At 33.3% G+C, this 12,960-nt stretch overlaps 2 non-coding genes across 2 annotated transcripts; both read left to right on the top strand.

Annotated features, from left to right (window-relative positions):
• Positions 1-10,801: 10,801 nt before the first annotated feature.
• LOC132310920 (small nucleolar RNA R66) lies at positions 10,802-10,881 on the top strand. Its single transcript, XR_009482751.1, has one exon. It is a non-coding gene; the product is annotated as a small nucleolar RNA R66 (small nucleolar RNA).
• A 111-nt stretch (positions 10,882-10,992) lies between these two features.
• LOC132310962 (small nucleolar RNA snoR118) lies at positions 10,993-11,083 on the top strand. The gene has a single exon (XR_009482789.1). It is a non-coding gene; the product is annotated as a small nucleolar RNA snoR118 (small nucleolar RNA).
• Positions 11,084-12,960: the final 1,877 nt, after the last annotated feature.

The following is a 12,960-nucleotide window of genomic DNA, read 5'->3' as shown; positions in this document are numbered from 1 at the left end:
TTCTGGAAAAACACAAAGAAGAAACCCCCCTTAAAATTGAATTTTCTACGTGACTTACGAGAGAATTAAAAAAAAATGCAATGTAGAATGCCCGAAATGCCCCTCCATGAAATCTGGTCATGGAAGTCCAAAAAGCTGCTAAAAAAAAAACAGAAAGCTGAACTTTGCGATCGATTTTCGGCACCAAGACAACATTTTCTGGAAAAACACGAAAAAGAACCCCCCCCCCCCCAAAAAAAAATCACGTTTTCTAAGTGACCATGAGAAGAACGGAATTTATTTCCCGAAGGAAAATCCAAAGTGCCCCTAAGCCAGATTATGAAGAAAAAATGCAAAATGAATCCCTAGGAGGCTCAAATTGCCAAGGAAGAGGTTTTTCCCGGAAACGATTATGCACGCAGATGTAAATAGTGATTTTTAGCGCGCGGGAATGATCCGCAGCTCCCGGAAATGGCCGAGTCAAAATCTGACCCTCCAACGGCCAAAAAGGCGAAAATGAACTTGAAATGGAAAATATGGAAACCAAAATTAGGAAATGGTTTCAAATGACCGTTTGGCCCTTGGCCACACTTCATACAAGATAAATGAGACCTAGTGGACGTGCCGGAACACACTTTGCACCGCCCGATTTGAAAATAAACCCTTAAAGGCTCGGATTCTACTGTTTTAGCCCAATATGCAATATGTGAACTAAAATGCAAAAATGAACACTAAATGGTGTTTGGCCCTTGGCCACACCTCATACATGATTATAGAATCCCTATGAAAAAGAAAGAGTGGAATTACCATGCCCAATGCAAAAGTTATGAAGAAAAGACTTGTGAATTTTAAATGTTTTCATAATAACTTTGAAAGTAAAGTGCATAGAATACATAATACATGTTATTGGCCACCGGTCTCATCTTATACATGTTGAATACAATGAAAAGAGTGTACTTATGCACACTTTACATACATAGAATCAAAGAATACAAGTTTTGTCATGAGAAGCTACAAATCATCCAAGGCAATGGAACCTTCAAGTCTTGAGTCCTGTACCTGAAATATGCCCCAGTAACGTAGGTGTGAGCAACATAAAGCTACTCATAGGAGATGAGCATGCATCGACCTAGCATTTTACAATTTTATCACCTTAAGGTGAAACATGTCAGAGGGGCTCATGTCACCTAACGTCTATGTCACAATGAGCCTCAGGGAGCATCCTAAGCTACCCTAGAGTAATAATCAACAAGAATCATGATACTTAAACACGTATGAAACGAATCAAGATTTGGATAATTCAAAGAACATGACAAGAATGATGCTTGAATACAAGTTAACAAGAATTACATTATCAATGCAATTAGGCAAAGTTTGGAATAATCCATACAACACGACAAGGAGTTACTAGAATACAAGTTCACATTGTCAAGGCACTTTACATGATTGGAACATACTATTTAACATGACAAGAAGTATATTCGGATATAAGTTAGCAAAAATTACATTATAAATGCAATTGGCATGATTGGAGCATTTCACATACACGAAAAGTTTAAATCTTCAAAGAATAGCAACTTGAAATTTAAAGAATGAAATCAAACAATGTGGAAACTTGGATATCGCCCGGATTAAAACCGTACTCTTGGGATCACTTTAGGGTTACTAACCCAAGGGCACCTTCACCTATTCTTGGGATCACTTTAGGGACTATCAACCCAAGGGTACCTTCCCCTATTCTTGGGATCACTTTAGGGATTATCAACCCAAGGGTACCTTCCCCTATTCTTGATTGATATCCCAAGTTCCAAAATCAACAAGTTGTGCAAGTCAAGATTGTATCAAATACAATAAATACATTAACCACGTTTCATGCACAACCAAGATTTTGGAACACGCAAGTCATGCCCCTAGTTCATCAACTATCATGGCATGTGAGATGACAAGAAATCATAGTATGCAACTATATAGACAACATCCAAGATATATAGCACATGTAGTTCATTGAAGTAAATATACCCCAAGTATAAGATACATAATTCAATTACTTTCTAAGCAACATATGAGTACTTAAATCATTCCAAGACAAGTGTGCATGTTCATTAAGTACATTAATGAAACTAGATACAAGGGGTCATGATTAAACCGATGGAAGCATAAAAAGGAAAATTTAATCAACCTAAGGGACTAAATTATCACGATTACGAGGCAAGTCCAAATGTTCTATGAACAAGGTGTGTTAAGGATCATATCAAGGTCAAGTTCAATGTCAAGTTACAAGTCCATTTCATGCAAGACATAACCATGTGAATTAAGTTCCATACAAAGGAAGTAAATGAATATAAGTTTCAAACTTATCCGATTATTCTCAATTTGATACATGTGAAGGAATTTGTCACGAAAGCATGAATTCTAAGTTAGAAACTTAATCAAGACCAATGAGCTATTGAATGGATTTTAATTATTACACTTAATTAAAATCTCTAAGTTTTGAAATTCATCCAAATGATCTCAAATTTAAATATGTTATACAACATACCATGACATCATTTAAAAACACGACACAAGTGAATTCCATGCAATGAATGGCCATGAGCATTAAACTTTAATACTAGAAAAATAATATATGATAGATTTCAAAACCTAACCAAACAATTTAGATTTAATATATGTGAAACCATATAGCATGCATATCAAGAATGTCAAGTCGGAATTCCAATGGGGTGAATAGTACACCCGGAATAAATTAATTAATCTAATTAATTAAATATTACCAGATTTCAAAACTTCTCCGATTACTCTCAATTTAATCTATGTTGAAGAGTATGCTAGGGCCTAATATAATATGCTAACACACATCGATTTCAAGCTAGTTAAGGCCATATAAATTAATATTTTATTCTAGTAAAATATTAAATAAAATCTTCGTTACTTGTCCAATTTCTCTCAATTTAATATATGTTAATCAACATATCAAGGGGTAATATTCTATCATGCCACATGATTAAACAAAGCTATGGACAACCGGAAAAATTAAATCCTTCACAAGAAAATTAAATAATAAAATCTCTAAATTTCATATTTAAGCATGTAAACAAGTTGTACAAGCATCAATAACATGTTATATAATAATAATTAAACCTATAACACCCCCTACCTCAATTTGAGATGAAAACCTTAAAGGCCCACCGAAAAAAAAGTTATGCGAATCTGCCGAAACCAAAGGGTTTTGTCGGGGATAACACGATCTACATGAATCCGAAGGAAGCCCCATGAAAATCACAACTTAACCTCAAACCCAAACTCAAGAAATGGTCAAAAATGAATTCTAATAAGGGGGAATGGTAGAACACGTCGAGGGGAACAAAAACCGTGAAGGCCGAAGACTTTTTACTTAGGAAAAGTAAATCAAAGGAGGGGAGAGAAGGTGGCAGCTCCATGGGCATCCATGGCTGCTTCAGGTCATGCAAGGACAGTGGGGAAGATGAAAAATAAAATATTTCACCCCCCTTTTATAGAAATCTCAAAAAGTGCCCCAAACGGGCCTCGCCAGGTCTGGAAAAGTGGAATTTGAGCAAACGCACTCAAATGAAAAAACTCTGTGAACAAAAAAGATTTAAAATGAGAAAATATGAATAAAAGAAGAAACGGCATCAAAAACTGAGTCCCGAGCAGAAAGTTATGCCTCAAACAAGTTTGGCGGCAACCGGGTCCAGAAATTATGAAATTGGAGAAAAACAACCAGAAGGAAATTCTATGAATTTACGAGTCAAGGAAAAGTGAAAATGAATCCCGTACGAGGATCTAGACTCCAGACGAGATATTTTGTAATAACTTTCGTTAATTGCACAATGGCCCCTAAAAAAAGGGTTAACTGTTAAACTGCCCCAGAATGAAAATATCTATTTTCTTAGACACTTCTGAAATAAAATATCTTCAAAAGATATTTACGAAAAACACCCCAAGAAAAGAAAAAGATTCTGAAGAATTGTGCATCCACGCCTTTATGGATATCGGGAGCAACTAGAGTACTTTCTTACAAAAGTGAAGATACGTATTTCAAGACTCAAGATGAAAGCACGTGAAGTCAAGAACCAACTCCGAGCATGAGAAGTGAGGCTGTGCCAACAATGTGACAAACGGGGAAAAGACAGAATAGGGAAAAAGACGAAACAGGGAAAAGGACGAAATGCGCATAATGTCCGAAAAGTGAAAATGTGAAAATAACTCGGTCCTCAAAGGAAGTTGTCAATTCACATGAAAGAGTCTCAGAAACCAATTCCGAGCACTTGAGATGACACTAAGCGACACGAAACAGAGCTCAGAAAAGAAAATTAAACGAAAAAAATTCATTCGTAAAATTTCAAGAAAAAGGAAAGGGAGGCAAATGACTGGGTCGTTACACCATACTCGCCCCGAGACCCACGACGGGTTGGATTTTCATGTCCAACCCCGCCCCGTTGGGAAATATTGTGCTCCCGTGCCCACCCCGCTAACAAATTTTTTCCTCCCACTTTTTGGAACTTAAGCTCTTGCTATTTAAATGTGGAATGCCGGGGAATAGCACAACATAAATGAAATTATGTACCCAACAAAAATAAAAAAATAACATGCACATAACATAATTTAGAGAACATAATAAACAAAAATAAAAGTTTAATATAACCAAATCACAAGAAGTTCTAAACTCCAACTTCTACTATAACCAAAACAAAAGTAAATTTAATATCAAGTTTACATCCCAAATTAGGATTGTAAGAGATGGGAAACTAGGTAAGCCGCTAAAATAAGTTATTAATATTATATATATATATATATATATATATATATATATATATATATATATATATTAAATATAGTTATATGCTTAGCGGGGCGGGGCGGGCCCCATAAGAAATGTATACTGAACCCTTACCCACCCCGTGACCTGCGACGGGTACAAAATTTTGAGTTAATGTGCACATATGTTATAAAGTTATGCATTTGTTTGCTATATATAATTTTATTTTATTTTATTTTCGTTTTTTACTTTAGAATTTGTATCATTATTATCCTACTAGGAATTGAGCATGCCAGTGATTCAGGAGATAAGTTTTTGAGATCTCACTTTAGAATCACACTCCTGACTTTGTATGTGATATGTTAATTAATCTAACTTATAATTTGAACGTTTTATGAACAAATAAGATATTTATCTCAGAGACAAAGTAGATGTATGAGTTATTTATTATTATTATTATTTTTTTAAAGGCAGGTGCATGAGTTTCTTGTTAGGATAAACAAAAAATAATAATTAAAAAATGTGTTAAATGAGTAACTTAAGAGCTTAATTAGAAAAGTATCCACAAAAAGAATAATACATTGAGCTGTATATGTGTAAAATTCTTATTAATTATGGATTATGGAAAAATAGATCTTCATATTTAAAGATCGAGGGAATTCTATTTTACCTAATGCTCCGTTTGGTAGGAAGGGAAAAAAAAAAAATTGAATGGAAGGGAGAGAAGAAAGGATGACTGAGACATCTGGAAGAGATTAAAATATTTTCCTTTTTTTGTTCGGTTGGATGGAAGAGAATGGAAAAAACTGACAATTTAATTTGATCATAAAAGGAAAGATAAAATTTTAAGTTATTTTTACCATCAAACCAATCCCTTACTTTATTTATGGAATTTATTAAATATTTATAAAGGGTGATTTAGTAATTTAAAACTTTTATAATAGGCTCACATGTCTTCTTTCCTATCTTCCATCCATATTTAGGCGGATGAAAATTTGTGAAAGAGAGGACTCATCCTTCCTATTATCCTTTCTTTTCTTATATCATCTCTATCGAACCAAGAAAATCTTTTCCTTCCTTCCTCTTTTCCTTCCACCCCTCTTTTTTCCTTCCTGCCGAACATAGCATAAATAAATGGAATTCGGAAGTAATAAAAAGGCATTTCTATCTTCATATATATATAATTTAATGATATAATAAAAAATAAATTTGTATATTCAGATAATTTTTTTTAATGGGGGAAAATCATATTAATGGAGAAACACAAAAATGTCCCATTGTGAAACAAGTGCGTCTTAAAATTTTGATCTGCACCCTCCATCCACAAACAAGTCAAAGGTTAACTCAATTTTCTAAACCCTTTTGGTAAATGGGTCTCCAAACAATATTGAGTTAAGCTCAGTGACGGACCTAGAAAATTTTGTGAGGGGGGTGGCCTTTTAATTTATAGGGGAAAAATTATATAGTGAGTCCATTTTTGTAATTTCAATGTGGTTTTCTTTATAAATTTTTAAAAATTTAAAGTATAAAATGCAAATAAATAAATAAATAAATAAAATAAAAAATTACTGGGGCAAATTTTAATTTTAGTGGGGCATCTTCATAAATTCTTAAAAATTTGAATTATAAAATAAATAAAAAAATTGAATCTAGTGGAAGCAAATTGTAATTTTAGTGGGGGTATCTTCATAATTTTTTATAAAAATGAGGTATAAAAGAAAAATATAAAAAATCCAGTAGGGGGCATCAGCTCCCACTGGTCCCATGTTGGGTCCGTGCCTGGACGTTGTTGAAAAATTAAAAATATTGAAGATAATTTTTTAAATAAAATAATAAATATAAAATTTTAATTTTTTGTGGTTTGTCTGATTCCGATTCTTTGATATTTTAACCGTGTCCGTACTTTTCTAGATTATCATGGATGTGGGATGGAAAGAAACAAGAAAGCAGATTTACTTTACTTTCTTATGGATCTAAAATGCAAGAATTTATTAATGGGTATTTTAAAAAAATTGAGTGGGAATATTAAAGTGTGTGAGAGAGAATCATGAATGTGGTGGGCGATAAAGAGTGAAAAAAATATACTTATTTTTTGGATCCAAAAAATCAGCAGGGGTAAGAATGTTAAGTGTGGTATTTTTATCAATTAAGAGAGGGCATTTTTAAAAAAATTACAAATTGAGTGGGGGAGTTTCAAAATTTGAACAAAAATTATTGCTACTAATGCAAATAGGAAAAAATCCAGTGGGGGCATCCGCCCACTGGTTCTTAACCAGGTCCGTGCTTGGTTAAGCTCGTTTACAATCATGAATATGAGTTTGTAGGCTCGTGTACAATCATGAATATGAGATTGTGGAAGGCTTATACAAGTTCATGAACGAACCAAAAATTTGTTTGAACACGAGCACGACTTTTGCTATAAAACGAGCCAAATCAGAGCTTTTCAAGATAATGAGATGTTGAGCCAAGACTCAACTTTACAATTTTGTCATGATTTAAAGTTGAATCCATGAACGACGAGTCAAACTCAAACACACTCAAGTTCAACTCGATTCGATTCATTTATAGCCCTAATAATGGTGTCACTTGAGTTAAAGTGTAAAACCCCATAAATATATAGACGTATATTAGTATTTAGGCATTATCTTTAATTATTATTTTGATAAGTGATTGTATTTAAAATGAGGTAGTAGAGTTATCATATAGTTTATTTGAAATCTAAAAGAGTTCTTATTGAGCTCAACCACTGGATATATATATGTATATATCTAGACTTAGTTGTGTATTTCTTTTCTACCTACGTTGTTATCCCGAGGATTTTTATACGTTCGTTGTTGTGAAGAGAAGAATAACTCAAGTTGTGATTGCAATTCAGGCAAGTTAATTCTTGCTTGTAACTCTGTATTTATTTATGTCTTAATTGTTATATTATTATGTATGATTAAACTGTAGAACTCATGATATTTATTTTTAATTGAAGATATGGAGATTATACAAGGAGTTATTGATTGATTATAATTTATATTTATTTCATTATTTCTTTTTGTTGTCAAAAATTGATTATTTAATCATGATTGGTGAAAGACAAAGTATACATATGTTGGGGATAATTAACTCTCTCCAACCCACTCAACGGTCAGCTGTTGTTGAGAGTAAAATCCCTCCTTCATTATACACAGCAGAAACATCATCATATATATCACATCAACACAAACATATATGAAGATAACAATTATACACATCAATGCACAACATAATATTTTACATGGTCCACCCAACTCTAGGGTTACGTCCATTGGAGAGAGAGATTTCACTATTATGAATCAAGGAAGAGAATATACAACCACATGTCAAAACCCCACTCACTCACTCATCATTTCTTTTGAGGCTACATGTATACACTCAGGAATTTCATATACTCTCCCTTCTCCTCACAACACTCACCCTTAAACTCTTTACATCTTTTCTCTCTTCTCTTTCTTTCTAAACCTCTCATACCCATCTCTATTTATAGAGTTGTCAAACCCAATTCCTTGTTGGACAAGTATTCCTCAACTTGCCTACAAGAAGTTACCATAATGATCAAAACTTTAAAATAGAAACATAATGGGATATACTTTCCTCTATAAATTTTAGCCTTCTAAAACGAAAAAGGAAACTAATTTTCTGCACACAAAATTTGAGCCATAAACCCAATAATCTCCACCTTGGCTCAAAATTCAATCTTCATGTACTTTTCCATAGCTCCACCTCGAACAAGGATCTTTTTATAGCTCCACCTCAACTGAAGATTTCTCCACCTTAAATAAAGCAATATGATGAACTTTAGAAACACTCTAACAACATATTTATTGTTGGAGACAGAAGCCATTCTAGAAGTGAGGAGATATATGTTATCAAAGGTTCATGCTTTTGGGTGCAAAATATGTGCAAAATACCTAGTTAATTCGATTTTAGTTTAGCTTAGATTACTAATGATTGATTTTGAGTTATTGATATATTGTTCTTTAGTTAGTAAATTAGTTTTATTTGTTTATTTATTTATTAAGTTAGTGGGTTTTGATGAAGTTTCATTATTGAATTTTAGATATGTAAGTATATATCTATTGGCAATGATGGAAGCCATGTATTTGATGATGGAAGATGATATAAGTGTAATAAAAGAACAACGAAAAGAGGGGAGCAGAATCCATGAAAGGAGGGAGTAGATTTGGAATGAAACAAGGATAGTGGCGGGGACCACTGAATGTGATTGTTTTACCAAAAACAATTAGGCTTTATTGGTACTTAGTAATGTATGGATTATTGTGTCAAAGCCTTATCCCTCTGCCTTTGATTATTTTTCCTTTACTTTGATCACAAGGGTTGTATGTGATGGGTGATGGCTGAGATATTATTTATACAGTATATATATGTTAAACGTGGTGAGAAACGGTGCCGAATGCAAAAGAAAAGAAAAAGGGTAGTGATGATGGCAGGACCCACTAGTAGATCATTTAACCAAAATTCTTTGGTGTGCGTCACAGGGAGTGCTCATTTGATTATTTCGTCTTTTGTGTTTGTTTCCTTTACAGAAGGTGGATTTGGGTTCACTTGTATACAAAGTATTATATATATATTGTATGTTTTGTCAATTGGGTACAGAATGGAGGAGAATCAGTTTTGGCAGAATATAATAGGAATCAGTATTGAGGGAGGTGAGTACTGTTAATGGTAGAACAATTTGAGTGATATTGAGGTTAAAATTTAGAGTATAGGTTTGCAACTTATTGTAATTAGTACTATGAGTTGGTACTGGTATGTTGGTATTTATTAATTAATTATTAATTAATGTGTTTGATAAACTCATGATATTATGAGTAAGAATTATTTAAATGTATTTAGTATCTAATTGAAGGGATTAAACTAGTCGGAGCGGTAGTCAGGGACTTACCCAATGATGAGTTTGTTGAGAGTGGTCAGGGACTGTCTACGGGAGTGAATTACCCTTTTGTTATGGCCATTGGGTTAAAGGTGCCCTTAGTATGTGGATGTTGTCAGGGACCATCTGGGTGAGTAGAGTCCTAGAGGTGGCAAAGTTCGACACAACCCGCTAAAACGACACGAGTTTAAAGGGTAATGGGTTTACTATAAATGGGTTCGTGTCGTAAACGGGTTGACACGATTAACCCGTTTAGTTAAACGTGTTGTGTTCAAGTTTTGAGGTTCAACCCGTGTAACCTGTTTATGCCCTTTTAATTAAATGTGCCACCTATAAACCCGTCTAACCCATTACCTGTTTTGACCTGATTAGTAGGGGACATTTTGGCCATTTCATGTTTACATTACAAACCCTAATATACAAACTATACGTTTTAGCCTCTTGTTCAGACTTAAGATATTCTCTTCTCTTCCCTTCTCTCTCCTCTCTCTCTCCACTTTCCCCCCTCTCTCTCTCATCTTTAACCAGTAAACAAGATCACACTTTGAGTGACCACGATCACTACTGACTACACTTCGAGTGTCCAGAAGAATAGAGGAACACAAACCACGAACAATCGAAGTAAGTTTTTTCTAATTTTTTTGTCTTTCCTCTTTTTTAGATCTACTTTGAAACAACACTAGTTCGAATTTTTTTTATCTTTCCTCTTTCAGATCTACTTTGAAACAAGTTTTCTTTAATTTTTTTTTTTTTCCTTTTTCATTTTCTGTAGATCATAAATCTTTTCCAGTTTTTGTTTTGGTTTTTTTTCTTCCAGATTTTAGGTTTTATAAATTTAAAAATTTTCAATCATCTCATTTTTATAAAATTAATTATGTTAGATTGATCAGATTCAATCAAGCCTAGTCGAGACAAAAAAGAAAAAAGAACTTGTGTTACATGATGACGAAAATCACGCACTTCAGCACTTGTTATATTTGCTTTCTATATTTATTTATATAGTTATAGAAGTATAACACCTTCCCAAAAGCAGGTTGTTCCATAGTGTCTATAAGTTAGCAACTCTGTCCCCTTAGAATTTTTTTTGAAAAATTCTAGTAATTTTTTTTTGAGATTGGGGCTCCTGTGATGGCATGAATCTTTGAGACCTGATTGTCTAATCTGATGACAATTGCAAGCATTTTTTCTTTTTCCTGAGGACCCCTTGAAGTAAAACAAAATTTTTATTCTTTTGGTGATTAACTTGTTTATGTTGTTTCATTAATTTAATTTAATTTATTTCAAATTCTTTTTATTTGAATGAGTGTTAATAGTAGATGATGAAATATGCACTAGGCTCTGAACAATTGTGCATTCAATTGTTAAATGATGGACAATGCAGCCTAGAAAGCTATTTTTGATCCTTAATTAGTTTCCCTTTTGCTTATAAAAATATTGGACGGATTCTTTACAAATTATGCTAACTTTATAGTAATTCTATGTCCTCTTTATTATATATGTCTGATTTATTATTATTATTATTTTTTGGGTAATATTTAGATGGATTTTGCCATGAGACTTGATGAAAGTGGATCAGAAGATGATTTTGATTTGATTGACCTTGAAGTTGATCTTAATTTGATTGACCTTGAAGTGGATCAAAATATAAATGTAAATGTGCAAGTGCAAGTGTAACCAAATATTAAAATCCAGGGGTTCAAGACTCAGTTTCTTTAAGACATTTCTATTAAATTTTTTTATTTGGGTTTGTAATAATTAATAACTTATAACTTATCTTTTGCTTTTAATCTCTCTTTTGGACTAAGAGTACAAAATTTCTAGTAATGTTTGTTAGTATTTTAATCATTGACCACCTTAAATAGGTTAAGTGGGTAAACATCTTAAAAAGGTTAAACATGTTAAACGGGTAATCATGTTAAACAGGTCTTTAAGCAGGTCGTGTTTGGTGTGTCTAACACGACTCGTTTATTAAACGGGTTACACATGTCGTGTCGTTTCACCCGTTTAATAAATGAGTCGTGTTCGGGTTTAGGATATGTGACACGATTATTAATCGTGTCGTGTTCGGGTTGACATGTTTAGTATTATACCCTTAGGTTGACACGACACGATTATGACACGTGAACCCCAATTGCCACCACTAGAGTAGACGTACAACCTAATCACATGTGTATAGTTGGTAGTTCGGGACTATGCAATTCACACCATTTAATTGGAGTGGAGCTATGGGCTCATACGAGTAATGGCAATAGAATGCCAACTGGTTGAGGGGAGCCAGGGGCTCATGCGAGGAAAGTGGAATTTTAGTAATTTATTTTTAGAAGGGTTACAAGTTCTCAATTTGAGTTAATGTTATTAAAGGACATCATAGTTGGCACAATTGTAGTTGAGTTAATTTAATTATTAGATAGTTTGATGATTTGTAGATATTTCGTGGTCACTTATATATGCATATATATACGGATTATAAGTAAGGATTGACTTGCTAAACGATGATAGTGTTTAACAATTTCTTGTTGAGCTTGTGAACTCACCGCTTTATCATTTTCAGGTACACATGGACTTAGCTTGCAAAGGAGGCTCAAGGAGAGATGGAGATTCCCTGAATTTTTCACATAATTATTTTATTATTATTTCTTAACAGAACATTTTGTAATAAGGTTCACTTAGTTGGTGGGATTTTAATTTATTGGTGGATGTAATAAATTTCCTTTGGATTTTTAAATAAATTTATTCTTACTGATTTTAATCATGGATTATTGTGGATGAATGATGGGAGTCACGTACCAGATTTTAGTGTAAGACAAGGGTTCTTGTGTTAGAATTTTGGGGCGTGATACAAAGTGTAAAAATAATTTACCTATCATACCATAATTATGATAGTAATATACACAAACTAATAGTTTATCCCATTATTTTTGGTCCAATGGAAAGGTAACATGTGGCGAGTTCCAATGAGCTTGCCACATTGGATTGGTGCTTCAAATGTCCAAAAGAAGAATACTTGATTTGGAATTGTTGAAAATAAATGGTATATGATCCACCAATAAAGAGGAAATACGTGGCGAGTTCCAATGGAACTTGCCACACTAGATCACAACTCTGGAAAAATCCTATTAAGAGTATTAAAATTACGTGATCTCATATGAAAGTAGGGAAGAAGTGGTACAATTAAATCTCACCATGTGGAGTTTTTCTATCCTAAAAAGAGGTGAGTCCAATTAGGACTTGCCATCTTTAAACCAATGGCCCACTTTTCCTATATGGAATAAAGGAATTA

This window comes from Cornus florida, unplaced genomic scaffold (assembly GCF_030987335.1).
Source record: "Cornus florida cultivar Cherokee Brave unplaced genomic scaffold, ASM3098733v1 CherokeeBrave_3.0.0_Hap2_Chr05, whole genome shotgun sequence".
NCBI classification, from domain to species: Eukaryota; Viridiplantae; Streptophyta; class Magnoliopsida; order Cornales; family Cornaceae; genus Cornus; species Cornus florida.
This window is presented reverse-complemented; position numbering and strand designations above follow the sequence as displayed.